The sequence below is a fragment of the Colias croceus genome, chromosome 9 (genome assembly GCF_905220415.1).
Source record: "Colias croceus chromosome 9, ilColCroc2.1".
NCBI classification, from domain to species: Eukaryota; Metazoa; Arthropoda; class Insecta; order Lepidoptera; family Pieridae; genus Colias; species Colias croceus.
The window spans coordinates 2386179-2403104 of record NC_059545.1 but is presented as its reverse complement, the minus strand read 5'-3'; the positions used below and the strand labels follow the sequence as shown (position 1 = coordinate 2403104).

The window sequence follows — 16926 nt, the reverse complement described above, 5'->3', positions numbered from 1 at the left end:
TTTACATGAAGGCGATCGGTTTTTTATGTCATTCCAGTAATTGGAACTTTTGTATGTATCGTACATATATAAATTATGTGAAAATTGGACCTTTTTAACTTAAAAAAATCTGATATGAATAAGGAAGTGTGTACAAAGTTAGATTCACATGACGTAGCTCTATAAAGTAGAGCTACGTCAGTTTAGGTAGTAGTAGTATAGTCTGTGCCCGGTCTAAATGTCAAATCGGAACTTACAAAGGCCGTAGCACTTAGGCAAACTTGAAGGAGATGGAAAGTTATTTCCAAAGGCAAGGCAACTCTTTTTATATGCAAAGGATATTTTTGAACTATGGCACGGCTTTTTAGCGCAATAAAACTATTCACTGTTGACGTAAAAAGGGTATGGCGTTGTCTATTCCAAGTATTTATAAAGAGAAAATATATAGAAATAATATGTCTTTATATATAGAAATTATATAAAGCTTTGCATAGTAACTAAGCAACTTAAAGAAGCACGTACATATTTTATAAAAAAAAAATTAATTTGATATAACCAAAGCCAACAACTTTCAATTTAATAGTTTTAGAAGTTGAAATATATATTTTCTGTTTTACATACTTTCAAACCTTAATTTATTTCCCAAAATAAGAAATAGTTAAAACTTTTTTCTTTGAAAATATATATTTTTTAATTAATTTTATTCCTTCAAGACGAGTTGAATTTTATTATTATTTTCAGATTTATAAAGCTTTTTTATAATTCGATCTCAGTTCAATTCAAATTAAATTTAAAATTGAGTTCGTAAGCTGTTATAAAATGAATAAATCATAAAAAATTATTTCATTTCAAAAGTTGTATCACTCATGAATAATTCATGATAGTTCGTGGAAACTTAATTAGAATTTGCCATGACACGAGTCAGAATTCTGTTATCAGTTTTCAAAACAATTATCACGCCTCAAGGCTCAAACCAAAGCCCAAAAACCATAACAGTATAGAAGGTGTGACTCTCAATTATAAGTTAAAAGTTGGAACGACTTCATTACTGTAAGTATTCTGTCATGGCGTCGGATACTGAAGAGACCAGTGTTGTACTTCAGTTCGATTACAGATACCATACGAGGAGCACGTCACTCCGCTATCCCAAACTTGCAAACCGCGATCGAACTTGGCTGTTTGACACTGGCTGGAAAAGCGTGTGCCAAAAAAAAAAGAATAAAAAACCAAGCTGTCAATTTTTTGGCGGGAATTAAAATTTTGACAGTTTGTATTTTGTTACAAACTTTTTCAGTTGCTTCAGTGAACTTTATAATGTAAAGTGTAAAGTGAAGTACTCAATTGCAGATTGTTAGTTTTGCAGTCTATTTCGAAAGATCAGCTGAAAATCTTGTTTATCAGAAGTAAGTAAAGAAATTAAAATTTTAATAATTGACATATTTAAATTATTTACCTTAAATTGTTTTAGTAAATTTATAATATATTAATTTTAATCAGCAGTAATAAATAAATTTATATTACTATCAACATGTCTTGTAATAGTATAATTTCAGTAATATTGTTGGTTTCCTCGTGATTATTGCTGCTGTTGCTGAAAATTTGTTTCGTAAACTTTTAACCAGGTGTCGCACTTATCATTCGATTTGAATTTAATAGTTACTCTTATTAATTAATATAAAATGATACTATTATATATTAGTATATTATCAATAATTAGAAATAGAATATCTATAGAATACTTATATTAGGATGTATTTATTAAAAATTCAGAACGTAAAACAACGTTTCATTTATTTTCATCGATTCTTCAGTCTTTAAGTTTTACAACATTAATTTATTATTCAAGTTAAGTAGATAAGTAAGGATAACTTTTTCTATTATAATTGTGTATCTATGAGTAATCATGACATATGTTTTAATAATTGTATTTCTTACTTATACTTTATATACAAACATACAAATTTCCCTCTGTATTGTTATTAATGAAGAATAAGATTATTGTAATTAATCTGTATACATAATTTAATTATTCAGTAACAGTAATTTGCGACAAATATTATAGTACAAGTAGTAGATACAAATACTTACAGAAAATAGGTACGAGTATTAAAAATACACATTCGTTCCAAGTCACTAAATAAACATATAAAAGTAATACATATGTATGAGAATTGGAATAACAAAGGTAATTTTGATACTATTTGTATTAAAGAGCCTACTTTGAATATTGATTTTCTTCATATGAAAATGATCATAATTTGAGTTGGAAAAAAGCTGCTGGGCCACATGCGATACAAGGAAGATTGAAAACGTTTATAGTTCCTAGTATAAAAGCGTATATTCATAGTTTACACGTTGTTAATCCCATTGAGCCCCAAGCGGCCCGATCGGTCCCAGACACAATAGATTTTCTATTGTGTCCGTGGTTCCGGGGCCTGAGTTACTACGATCGAAATTTTGTTAAAAAAGTAAGGTCAAATACCTTCATACCAAACATAATAGTTGTCCAAGAAAAAGCCAAGAACAAGATATTTAAAATGTAACAAGAATTTTTATTATTCCGCGAATTTTTATTACACTATTTGAAATTCCTCTCTAATACTGCGCAATTTTTCTACGGCATTTTGTGAGAACACCGTTCCTGGGACATTATGAAATTTATTATCCCCTAACCGTTCCGGGATAATATTTTAATGTCACTTTAACGACTAGATAAGCTTGAGACTTTAAAGTCTACTAGAGTTAAGCTGTCGACAATTTACAACTTGTTTGAGATGTTTTTAACGCACATACGCCGTACATTTAGAACTATCTCTTATCTATAACATAGGTGTTGTATATATCTATATAAAGACATTAATCACGCCTTAACTACTGAACCAATTTGAATGAAATTTGGTATAGAGATATTTTGATACAACACCTATGTTAAACTTTCTTGTTATTTTAAAATCTATCTATTAAACTAGCAGTCCCGGCGTTGTTAAAACGTTGTTCTGCGTTACTCTTATAACTTATAGGGGTATGAAAAAATAGATGATGAATGATTGATGATTGGCCGATTCTCATATCTACCCAGAAAGCAAACAATATTTCATGAAAATCGGCCATTTCAGAGGTTTATGGTAACTAACACTGTGACACGAGAATTTTATACAAAAAGAGAAGATATACTAAAAATGATTCCTTATTTGCCTTTATATAACGTATGATTGGTTGGTTCGCAATCGTTCCAGACGACACATCACAACAAGAAAATAATTCGCAAATCAGCAATTGTTTGTTTGTTTTATTTGTTACTAGGTTTCCGCTCGCGGCTTCGCCTGCGCAGTCAAAGAAAAACCCGCATAGTTCCCGTTCCCGTGGAACTTCCGGGATTGCGTCATTTTCCCGGGATAAAAAGTAGCCTATGTCCTTTCTCGGGTATCAAAATATCTCCATTCCAAATTTCATGAAAATTGGTTCAGTAGTTTAGGCATGATTGAGTAACAGACAGACAGACAGAGTTACTTTCGCATTTATAATATTAGTATGGATTGTCAGAAGAAAAACACATTGAGGAAAGTTGTGCTGAAGATCCGAAAATTTAACAAAACGAATCAGGAAATGTGTGTACTAACACATTCATATTTTGACAGGAAAACTTTTTTCAAGTCAGCTAGTGTTTAACAAGAATTTTATAAAAGTGACTGGAGCACTAAAGCAAAGTTGACAGATATATACGTACAATGTATTACTCGTAAACACGCTTGCTTGTGTGCGTGAGCCGTTTCGGACGTTTTGTATGAAGTTTCCTTACTGTATGTATCTGTATATTGTGACTAAAGTGAACTATTTTGATTTACTTCAATATACTCAAATTTCAATGTCCATAAGATAAATTGAAATACCTATCTATATCCATACTAATATTATAAATGCGAATGTAACTCTGTCTGTCTGTTACTCAATCATAATCAAACATAGGCTACCTTTTATTGCGAAATATGTACCACTGGCGAAGCCGGGTCGGACCTCTAGTATGTATATAAAAATGAAACCCGTTTTCCTTGGTCACGGCATCACGCATGAACGGGTGAACCTATTTCCATAATTCTTTTTTTATAATATTCCTTGAAGTACGAGGATGGTTCTTATGGAAATAAAACATAAACATGTACCACAGGCGAAGCCGGGGCGGACCGCTAGTTGTAAATAAACTACACAGAACTTAATAAGATAGCCCCCCTGAGGGCTACTTCAATTATTACTGAAATAAACAACATTCAATAATCAGAATTATTGATATCTTTTGAAAATGATATCGTTGGTTTATTAAGAACTAAACCAAGGCCATGTTTATTGTTTTGGTTAATTGTATCCTGCGATTTATCTTCAATATGTAATGTGATCATTTCATAACAGTTGCACATTTCGAGAACGTTTCTTTTATATATTTTCTTCTGTTATTAACAGATGCGGGTGATGTGACATTTACGTAATCTACGAGCTATTATTAAGCTTATAAAGCAACAAGTAATAACTGAAAAACAATTACGTAAAACTCTTTGTACCACCTTCACTGGTTGCCCCCGCACAGGTTTTCCTAGTGGGTTAACCAGGGATTTACATTTTATGTGAAAGATTGTAAAAAATTTGACTTGAATTTGAATTTTATCTTTAACCAAGCGTACCAAAAAATAATCGTATATAAAGTAAACACATAAATACTAGCAGTCGTAAAAAGCGTTTCAACAGTTTAATTAATATTCTGATAACTGGATAGTGTGCAGATAAAATTGAACAAACATAGAGTCAATCTCTTCGATCTAGTTTAAATTTATAAAGTTTCTATATTATTATATTAAAAAAATTTCTTTCTTCTTTCTTTCTTTCTTTTCTTCTTTCAAAATTGCGATTATTTGAACTGATAAAAATTTATTAAATATACAAATTGTACGATCTTAGTCGGAAGTAATATGTTGTGATATTTATTTTGCATATTTCTTCTCTCATTATAAGACATATTAACTCACATTATGAAGCTTTCTACAATACAATCCTGTAAGTAAATATTCATCATATAACAACAACAAAATGTGACATAGAAAAATCAAAACACACTCATAAATCATGCCTCATTGTGCTTTACTTCTTCACGAATGAATTTTCTTGTTACATAAAAAATAAACATTTTATTTTAAGAAGAAAAAGCCAGTTACGTTTGTATTTCCTAAGATGTCTAGACGTAACATGATCGTAGAAGAAAATAGCTAAGTGTGATATTATCAAATTCCTTACAAATGATCCTGAAATAGACCTATTTCAGGATCATTTGTAAGGAATTATTTTTATAGTGTTTATTTTTATATTCTTTAGTGCGAAATCAGAACCTCTGTAAGTTCTATCAGTTAATTATCGTGCGTAATAATATATATAGTAATAAAAGGTGTTTGGGACCTTCATAGTCTTTCTATGTTTTACATAATATTACCTTTTGAAAATTATATACATTCACTTACCTTAGAATATTTAACATAATATGAGAAACATGTGAGGATGGATGGATGTTTGTTACTCTTTCATGCAAGTACTTCTGAAGTGATTAGGTACTATGCAATTTGGTAGCCGAATACCCAGAATAAGCCATAGGCAAACGGGAGCGAAGCCGTGGGCGGAAATCTAGTTATAAACATAATTACATAATTGCGTAATGTTTTCGTACAATTAGATTCGCGAAGTTTTGCAATTTTGCACACGAAACAAATTATTAAAGCTATTTAATAGTTACTGTAATTATTTTAAATTGTAATATACTTTTTGGTCTATTTAAACATGTTTTAGGCTGGTTGCAGAGCTTGACCGACCATCAGTGCGTACCGTCGGCCCTGACGATACGCATCAACAATTGTATGACTATGACACTAATTCGCATGACAATACGCGTGCGTATGGTCGGTCTAGCTATGAACGGTTTTATGAATTTCCATACATATGACAAGCGCGACTGACGTACGCACTGATGGTCGGTCAAGCTCTGCAACCAGCCAGGGGTTTGTTGTGAGAGATTATGACTCGCGTGGGAATGTATAGTACCTACGTTGAGGTAATTACAGAATCGTTTCATTTTAATCTTCATGAGGACTATAATAATTGCTGCCAGTAAATGTCTAGTTCTGCCCGCAGTTTTACCCGCATTGCTCCGCTCCAATTGGTCTTAGCGTGATAATATATAATATTATATTATATTGCCTATAGCCTTCTATTGCCTTCCTTATATTGCCTATAGCCTATCTGAAATTAAAAGAAAGCAATAATTTTTCAAAGTTATAATTAATTATATTAACAGTTTAATTTAAACATTCTCTTCAGCCTTTTAATATTAGTAAAGACTACAACAACAGATCAACATCAAAAACAACATAAAAAACATCAACATAAAAATCGTGGAGTCTATATTATATTCCATGAAGGAAAGAATGGGTATTATGACCTGAACCCTTTTATTTATTACGAATCTTATGTCCCAGCAGTGTGAACGAAATACGCTCACAGCAATAAAAAGTGATTTATATCTGTCCATCGTAATTTTATCGTATTGTTTGTTTACAAAATTTTATCAGTTATTAATTATGATACCAATCAACAATGGAGACGAACTAATTTACCAAAAATCATAATTCTAATCTTAATTAAATCGATTCAGCAGTTCTTGAGTTATATAATATATTGAAAACACGTCTTTCTTTTATACATCTATAGGTACTAGATTTCAGCTCCGCGGCTTCGCCCGCGTTTTAAAAGGAAAATCCGCATGGTTCCCGTTTCCGTGGGATTTCCGGGATAAAGCCTATCCTATGTGTTAATCAAAGTTACCCTCTATATGTGTGCTAAATTTCATTGTAATCGGTTTAGTAGAATTTTCGTGAAAGAGTAACAAACACACACACATCCTCACAAACTTTCGCATTTATAATATTAGTAGGATAGGATTATATTATTATGGAATTTTTTTTATAGCATAGGTATTAATAGTCTTATAGGCCACATTCCTCATGCTATCTTGTCAGATCGAAAATGGACGTGCATGGTAAACATCTGTCGTAACTATTTCGGTATATTTGTCTCTATTTTAAATTATTTTTCATCGTTCTGTATGTACTGGCTTTGAACTTCAGTTCCGTCATTGAAAGGATGTCTGTTTGGATGTCTGTAAAAGATGATTATGAGATAGATGTGTTTTTTGTTTGTGTTTTGCTACGGAGTAGGTTATTTGGTAAATACAATGTTTTCAGATTTTTATTTTTCATACTAGTGGTACTTGATAAACATATTAGGTATGTAGTTATCAAAATACTTTTGAGAGATGACTAGAAGAAAGTCATATGATAGAAAGAAATAATATGATAATTAATCGCCTAACAAAATATTTATAATTGAAGAAACACTAAGTTTAACGCACAATTTAAATATAAACATATTTTAAAATACTCAGAATTATAACCAATTTGCCATCATCTCTAGTATGAGGAAAAAACTATTGAAACAAGCTTTTTAAACGATTTAAGTAACCTTCAGTTTCACCCTGTTCGACCTTTCATTTTCCCAAAATATGCTTTTAAAATAATTTAAAAACATGAATACTTTAAAGCAATAATCTCTAAAACAATCCTGCAATGTCATAATTATTAATTATGAAGAGTTTAATACTGGCAGTAAACTTTCAAATATTAAAACCTAAGAAACAATAACCTCGAACATAAAATTTACCAACGAATTAAATTTTCTTTACAGTTTGCGAATATTTCCCGTTACAGTTTTTATGAGGTTGTTGTTGACCTCGCGTTTACTTTATTTTGGGTACAATATAGACTCTACATAATAGATATTCATATTAAAAGTTTGTCCGTTCTAAACAATTCTTGATACTTTGTGAAAAAATGAAAAAAGATATTTAAATTCTTAATGTGTAACTTTTTAGCCAATTTCATAATTTTATTTAACTATTAATGCTTCAATAAGAACCGTATAATTATAAAAATTATCCTTTCACAAAATCAATCATTACAAAAGATGTGCAACCAACACAAATTTATGAACATTTTAATTATATTAATATCTAGATTCCCGCCCGCGGCTTCGCCCACGTTTTCAAAGGAAAATCCGCATAGTTCCCGCCCACGTGGGATTTCCAGGATCCTATCCTATGTGTTAATCCAAGTTAGCCTCTATATGTGTGCTAAATTTCATTGTAATCGGTTCAGTAGTATTTTTGTGAAAGAGTAACAAACACACACACATCCTCACAAACTTTCGCATTTATAATAGTAGGATTTCCAATATCCTTTACCCTATTACCCTTTATAATATACCAACTCCTTCAACAAGAGGAAACCTTGAAGAACAAAGTCAACAACAACAATTTAATTAAATGGCTACACTACTCTCTACCAGTGTAAAATGAGATTCAATAAGATTAATCAGGATATTAAGTGATATTAACTTCCAAGTCAACAGGCCATATTATTACATCCGACATACATCCCTTGGACATCCAAACTGAATATATTGCTTCCTACAAACTTACAGAGACAATTACCATACATCCTTTGTTAGTATGAAGCTGAATAAGCATTTTCTATAGGATAACTTTTCTAATTCAACAATTCTTTGGTACTATTTTTAGATTAGTTTGTAGCCGGAACGCATTTCTTCTTAAAAGAGCAACTATGGAGTTTCTTACCGGTTCCTCTCCATAGATACTGCTTTCCGGATCGGTGGTAATTGTTAAAAATATGTAATGACGATTCGAAAGTGCTTCTAAAACAGGTCTAATTGAATAAATAAATGGTTGAGTTTGAGTTTTATTGGCCTCTTTTTTTAATATTTGTTGTTGTATTCATTGTATTATATTATTATCTGTGTTCATATCTACTAATTCACACTGAGAAATTTTCAATTTAAAATCCAAAGTTACGACTTGGAACTACGGACAGACTGACAGCGTAGCTTTAGTTTTAAATCCAATTGGCACTATTTCTACGCTACTGCTCGACAACCTTCCTTATATTATGTAGGTATTTTTCTTCTTTGTTTAAACCTCGTTATTAATTCTATCGCAATTTTTTTAAGAATAGAAAAAAATCGAACACATGGCGGGATTCGAACCCACGTCTTTCGGATAGTTTAAACTATTTCAATACTTAGTTAGTAAAATCAACATTTTGAGTATTACCTCTCTGCCTTAAAATATTATTATCTTAGTAATTTACCTTTAAGTTGAGAAATATTCATAATCCACCTACATAGTTGAAACTTTCTAGTACCTGTTTTTACAGTTAGTTGATTTCTATGAAATTTACAACTGAAACGGTTCCTATTACTCTCTTCACATTTCCATTTTTTCGACTAGAAACTTCCTTTTAAATCTTTCATAACTTTACACTTTTCAAAGCCAGTAAGATATCAAAGATATTGTAGAATGTAGGTATTTGAGAAGCAAAGTAACGATCCCGATCTTGATAGAGGAAAATACAACCTGTTTTAATTTTGTTTTGGATACGGAATTTTTTTTACGTCAAAAAATAAGACAAATTTTACCCGTCAAAGGTCCAAATTCTGTCCATGATAAACTAATAACGTACCTAGCTTTTTATACCTAGTTCAAAGAATATTTACATCTTGATTTCAAAACCAGCAAACATAGAAAAGAATACTTACGTTCTTCTTTAATATTAACTGAATATAAATAAATAAGACAACGATAAACAAGTAGACGCTCTTTTTCTGAGAAAAATGTGTAAAAATAAAATATAAAATCTATTCGATAAAATCCCGAGCCATTTACTATCTGAGAAAAATCACATATGCTATAATATCCCAACCATTTCGCAGTTTCATTTAACTCAAGTTCCAAGGATCTCAGTTTCAATACAAAAAGCAGTAATTAATCTTTGTATTGTTCTTTTCAATTAAATGAAACTTGAATTTCGCAGCCTTTAGATTAATCTTAGCCGCGAATAAAAGAAAGTACGTACTTATGTATAATTTTATAATTTTCTCTACAATGGCCTAGTTGGGGTAGGTCGTACTGTTTAATTCTAAAGAAAAAGGCTCCAGTTTTATTATATTTGGCTCATACTTCATTAAAAATAATTAAACGAGTTTGATAATTTATTTATTTACACTGTAGTGTGCTGGCATACAAATAAGTCCTTAAAATTAAAACTTATAACTAGTCCAGCACAGAAGGCGGTCTTATCGTAGAGAGATCTCTTCCAGGCAACCTACTGTGTGGAGTAATATTATGAAGGAGGAGGTAGGTAAGAAGTACAAAATAAATATACATACATACAGCTATATAAGATAATTGTTCTTCATAGGCGCACATTCGATGACATACGTCATTAGGTACGTTTAAAAGGCAGGCATTAGTACAAGGCACAACGGAAAATAACTATTGAACGAAATCAACTAAATAATATTATGTTTACTACATATTACCTACTTAGCGCTACTTATTACTTATAATCTAGTGTGATAATACCATATGGCCTATCTACGCCTTCTAAACATAAACGCATAAAGGAGCTTTTATAAAAAGAGCTCCAGGAGTAACTAATACGCGTGTAATAAACAAGAATAATAAAAAGATCTTTAATACAAAATTACCGCCAATTAAATTAACGGGCTATAATGAAGCACGCCATAAACTTTGATAGCAAGGTAAGTGTGATCCTCCCTATCCCTCCCAGTACTAAATTCCCTCTCTGCAATCATTATCTGTTGTATGATATAACAATGGGGGAAAAATATGTCTTTATTTAACTAACGTTCTTTTAATTATTGAATACAAATTATTATGGAAAAATTATTATGTATTTTATGGAGCAAATTCATTAAAAATACTCTTAAATACGTGTGCCGGTGCGCTAGCAAAATGTTAAGCTAATAATTGCATAGCTTCTATCGCGGGCCTTGAGCGCGGGGAACGAATACAGAAATTCCGTAACGAAAAAAACCTCACGCTCCCCACTCCGACGGGCACAGAGGTGGCTTGAAGGCATGCTATGCAATAGCTTTACCGCGGCAGTCCCCGAGTGCCACACGTATTTTTTTGAAGAGAAGAAAAGTATAAGCATCCAACAACTATTCCTAGACGGCTAAAAACTTTGATTTAATGTTAAATGAATTTCAATTTATAAGATCCCAAATACCGTGTAAAAGCAACATCTAAGCCAGCAAGCTTAATATATTATTAACAAGATATTTTATTTTATTAACTTCCACACTAATAAAGTGCAAACATTTATAGTAAGTTTGCCCCTTTGTCCAACTAATGCGGTCAAAAACTACTTACAGATTAAGATGTTTTTTGGGAGTAAAATATGTATTGGTAAATAAAATTTCTTTTATAAACCTAACCAAACTCTAACCAAACTCCACCGAAACAGCTTGACCAATCTTTATTGTTTTTTTGTGTCTATTCCGTATTTTTGAAAATAGCTCGTAAACTATTTTCTAGTATAGGAGTATATTTGTGGTACCTATAAGCTGAACAACGTTTGCCGAGTCAGCTGTATAGATTTATGAATAAATCGTTCTGAACACGTATCACACACCATTTATAAGTTTTGAAATGCTATCACTCGATACAGCCTTGGGACATGCTTGGGACTGAGCCAATACAAAGTTTCCTCTTCTTTTAGTTTCCTCAAATATGACGCGGAAAAGATTTTGTTTGATAAGGATTTGTTTTTATAATGTTCATTTGTAGATAACGAATACTGGCTAATGAATTCTAGTGTGTTTTCGCTGCTAAATACTTTAACGAAAATTTCAATTATTTTCAATTTCCTACTTAAAGTATCAAAAAGTTTGAAATAATTAATAAAATATGGATGGTAAATTATACAATACTAGCAATGATTTCTTGTTACTGTAATATATCTTCAATGCCTCATATATTCTTAGTAACAAATTAAATTTAAAGCAGATTATCCTTCCTTCTGTCTAAAACAACACTGTATACAAACGTAGTGATTAACTCACAACTACGACAGACAATATTAACAATATTTTTATCAGCTCGATGCCCTTGGTCGGGACGAAAGCAAGACCTACCAAATATCGCAAAGATTACTTGATAACATATCAGGATCACAGTCTTATGGGATTATTTTGTTATCAACTATGCGGAATTCTCTCTCGTTTTTAGCGAGATAAGTAGCTCTTGTTAAATTATGATGTGCGGTATACAGTCCGTTATTTACGATGTGCTTAGTGTTTTCTTTACACTGTTTTGTAGTTAAGTCTTGTTAAGGAGATATGGTTGCTTTTGTGTAGTTTTAAAAGTATAAAACGATGTTCTGCGTAGCAAAAGAAAATTCCAATTTTATCCCATCTACCATGATTTGCATGTATTAACCTATAAAATATATTAATATTATATACTCACGTTTGTTGTTTTATTAACATTGTTTTTTACATTAACAAAAATGTCTTATGAGCAGGAAATTTGGATTGAATGAAAACGTCGCTTGGCTTATGAGTTCGAAATCTCATAAGCCAAGCGTCGTTTAATAAAACGAAATCTACACAAAAATATTATATTGTGTATCAGCAGATTTCCGCTATATTACAATTCAGACATGTCGTGTAATATCAATTATTACATAAACATTATTGTCGACATGAAAATAGAAAACACGCACGGGATTTTTTATGAGTGGTTAGACGTTTTCATTAATATGGTAAATTGTCTGAAATTATTGTCAAAAATTGCGTGTTAGTAATCATTTTTACATAGAAGAATATCAGTCTGGAGGACGATATTGTAGGAGCAATAAAACCTATTTTACGAGTACTAAATGTTACTTAAGTTACTCAATAAATAGCGTATTTCGAGTGTATTTGTGTCAAGTATATATTATGAGAATAAGGTAAGGTTTTGAGTATATGCAAAGAAGTTGTGAAACAAAATAGGTTTTTTTTAAAGTTGCCCATTTTACTAAATTCTTCAAATTTTAATATCAACATCATCATCATCATCATTATCAGCTTGCATTTGTCCACTGCTGGACATAGGCCTCAGTCATGGCACGCCACTGAGCCCGGTCGTGTTTAAATTTTAGTATTAAGAGTATAATTTATTTAAATGTTAATAAACTCGAAAAATCTCGTTAATTTGCTGAATTCTTTTAGTTATACTATTTTTATTCATTTCTTTGATTCACCTTTAAGATAAGAAAATGAAGAAGATAAACCGGTATTTCAGTTAATTGGAATTACAAGAAAATGCCAAATGAATTGCTTAAACGCAAAAAATATAATTCAGTTTTTTATACTTATTATTTACCTTTGATGTAAAATTTCTAAAGAAGTATTATTTTTACGGTTTGGGATATGCAGCTTATTTAAAGCTTTTACTTTAAAAAATTGAAAAAAAAATTGATCAATTGATTCCTTAAAAATTTTAATAATTTAATTTTTGTTGAAGGATATTAGATAATATACTCTGATGGCACAGCATGCAACAAAATATTATGATATATGAGAAACCAAATGAATCCTTAAAAAACTGGGAAGGTAATGAACGAACTGGGAATGTTACTATAATATTTATATTATTTATCAGATTTCTACCCGCGGCTACGCTCGCGTTTTCAAAGAAAAACCCGCAAAGATCCCGTTCTTGTGGAATTTCCGCGATCAAACGTAGCCTATGTATAATTATTCAGCTACTTACAATCCAAATTTCATTGTAATCGGTTCAGTAGTATTTGTGTGAAAGAGTAACAAACATCCATCCATCAATCCTCACACATTTTCTAATTTATAATATTAGGATTAAAGAATAAACCAAGATAATGTTACCGACGCCATTCTCAAATTTATTTGCAATTCATTTGCTTTACCACATCACAGAAATACGTACTTCCTATTCGTCAAACATAAAAGTGAGAATTGGATAAGAATTTTTCATTCAGTTATTCATTGAATTATTTTACATGTATCAATAGTAATACAAATTTTCACAAAGAAAACATCTAGAATCGTCTATAACGAACACTTGAATTTAAAATAAATTTTAAATATTGTAACAACTATAGGTATAACTTTTTTATTTTAATATCTGTGGAGCATTAAAAATTATCAAACAATACAATAATTTGTTCTACCATTCATTTATGTTATCAATTTTAATCTTACTATAATAATAATCATGGCTATTATCCATTTGAATGCAATTTTATGTAAAACTAGCGGTCCGCCCCGGCTTCGCCCGTGGTACATAATCACGTTTTCTCTACATAAGAACCATCCTCGAACTTCAAGGAATATTATAGAAAAATAATTAACGAAATCGGTTAAGCCGTTCTCAAGTTATGCGCTTACCAACACATTTTGGGATTCATTTTTATATTATAGAAGATAAACGAGAGTATGAAATTTCATCTTTATTACAAAGTTAATTTTCCAGACTTCTATTTTAATATCTACAAGATGCATCTTTCGTAAACATATTTATATCCTTTTTTCATTGGAGTATAACCTTCTTAACGAAGTTCTAATTATATTTCTTACAGAGAACTTTCTTTCTCATTGCATCTTATGAAGTTTTTTTTATTATATTTCGATTGAAGTAGGTATGTATTTAGAATACCTTGATGTAAATTGAATTATGTTTCCTCTAGAATAATAAGACACACATTCGACACATTCATAGAAGTTCTACGCTAGATAATACATTGTGTTCAAGTTATGCGGTCCACACAATGTATGAGATGGCTTTAGATCCGTATCATGTACAATCTCAGACAGCTGCCGAAACCAATCCAATTTTAGGTTCCTTGTGATTCTGTTAGCTGTTGTCTTGTGTATATTTAAAGATGTACAATTGGCCACGTGCACGTCTGTCTTCTATAAAGAACATAAGATATATCTTTCTCAAAATATTTTTTTTAAGTTATATGATAATAGTGTGCTAAAGAACTATAATATCTACTACACTAGTTATGACCGCCTCCTTGGTACAGTGGTTGACGCGTGAGCGTAGAACCGAGGGGTCCTGGGTTCGATTCCCGGTGGAGACGACAAAAAAAAATGTCTTGGTCTGGTAGGGCACAGAAGGCTGACCACCTACTTGTCCCTATAGAAAAATCGATCAGTGAAACAGATGTATGCATAATGCATCTGCCCCTTACCCCACTACGGGGACATGGGACTTCACACACACTACACTAGTTATTATTAGTAAACAGTTTTTATGCCACTTAAAAAAATTTAAGTGAAACTTACGTAGACCTTAATAATATTAAATCTTTCAATGCACTTCTCAGTTCCCTATAGAATATAGATATATCAATCCACTAAATAACTTATATTTATATATTTAAACCAACAATATACAGCCAAGCACTTAGCCTCTATATATAATTCAGAGTCTGAATTCAGAGTGAAATATAAAACGTACAGGTAGAACTATGAGAAGCATTCCTATCATATTACGAGCAATCTATGCAATTTGTATGCAATGCGGCACCAATTTGATGCAATCACAAACAGCTCTGTTTCAGATGCTATTTTTATATCTGAATTCAGTTGAGTTTTACGAAGTTACTGGACTTAATTAAAAATAGGAGATAGCTGGAATGTAGCAGTGTAATTCAGTTGGGGAAAGCTTTTCTTGGAAATGCAGCTTGAAAAAATATATTTATTTACATATGTTTTTAGCATCCTGCCTTTATGAAATACTAGCGGTCCGCCCCGGCTTCGCCCGTGGTACATATTTCGCAATAAAAGGTAGCCTATGTGGCTATGTAAGAACATAGGCTACCTTATAAAGCAATTGAATTAAATTTGGTACAGACAATCTTTAGACCCTGAGAAAGATCTCAGAGTCTAAAGATTGTCAGTGCCAAATTTCATCAAAATCGGTCCAGTAGTTTATGCATGAAAACCACACAAACCTTTCCTCTTTATAATATTAGTATAGATTAACATGAAAATTACTAGAAGCACCTTTTTATATTCTAAAGAATTCGACGTTGCAATTTATGAATTGACCTTTCCAGTTTATACATAAGAACATACTTGCTGAACTTTTATATAACTTTTCGAGTAGGTAGCAGTTTTTTGCTTGTATGACAATAGGAGTTCCCGTTGCCAAGTCATTATAATATCTCCATTAGCGAACTTGGCATACATTTTAATCGTCGTGTACAATTTTCTATTTCATTTATTATGATCATAGTTTTATCTTGTATGTTTGTATGTAACCGACTCCTAGGGCGGCCGTACACGGACCGCTCGACCAGTTAACGGCTGAGCGACGTACACGGACTGCTCGAGCGGTCGGTCGTTGACGGCTCGAGCGGTCCGCTCGTCCCTACAAACCGCGCAGTTGACGGCTTGAAGCTCGAGCAGTCACGTGTACGGCAGTGAATGAATGTCCATAGTTAACCGCGCAGTCGAGGCCTCAAGCCGTCGGTTTCAACTGCTCGAGCCGCCCTTAAGGCCGCCCTGACTTGCTTTTGACACACTTTTATCTTGTGAAAATGCAATCATTTTCTGAGTTCAAACGATTTTATATTTAGTTTTGTTTCCTAAATTATAAATTAATGAATATTTTAATGACTATCGTCTCATATTCAATTTTTATTTTATTCACTACGATCGTTAACTTTGATTCTCAGTCGTCTCAGTTCTCAGTCGTCTCAATTTTCATAAAGTTTGATTCTCAGTCGGCTAAGTTATTTGTAATATGGCGTAGCTTGAATTTTGACCTTAATTACAAAGCCTACGTAAATTTTTGGCTCGTTGGGTGTGTACGGTGTTTGTATCTAAATACAAATATTTGGAACATTTAGGTTACATTCTGTAGTAGTCTGTTTATATTCATTCCAATTACTATCATGTAAAATACTAATACTTCCCGAGAAATATTTACATTAAATAAAAGCATAA

The 16926-nt window shown here is 31.7% G+C and overlaps 1 protein-coding gene across 1 annotated transcript in view; it reads left to right on the top strand.

The window, feature by feature from the left end:
• The first annotated feature begins 1076 nt into the window (after window positions 1-1076).
• The window catches only part of LOC123694350 (prolactin-releasing peptide receptor-like), a 61233-nt gene continuing 45383 nt past the window's right edge, over window positions 1077-16926 (top strand). Inside the window, exon 1 of the mRNA XM_045639760.1 lies at window positions 1077-1382. The gene's annotated coding sequence lies outside the window, so the exon portion shown is untranslated. The remainder of the gene's footprint in view (window positions 1383-16926) is intronic.